Source organism: Sinocyclocheilus anshuiensis, unplaced genomic scaffold, assembly GCF_001515605.1.
Source record: "Sinocyclocheilus anshuiensis isolate Anshui unplaced genomic scaffold, SAMN03320099.WGS_v1.1 scaffold784, whole genome shotgun sequence".
In the NCBI taxonomy this organism is placed as follows: Eukaryota; Metazoa; Chordata; class Actinopteri; order Cypriniformes; family Cyprinidae; genus Sinocyclocheilus; species Sinocyclocheilus anshuiensis.
Genome location: NW_015554160.1, coordinates 663,459 through 663,669, shown reverse-complemented (window position 1 = coordinate 663,669; position 211 = coordinate 663,459).

Sequence of the window (211 nt, the reverse complement as noted above, 5' to 3'; positions counted from 1 at the left end):
TGCACTAAATAAAATAATTTAATAAATGCATATTTACAATTTAAGCACTTAACTAAAATAAGTATTAAATAATAAAATAAATAACTAGAGAAGGCTGACTATAATCAGCGTGCGAGTGGAGATTCGATTAGATTCGAAAAAACGATATAAATACTGTACAGTTTCTTGCACAGACCGATCGTTTTGTGTCTTTACACATCAATGTATCATC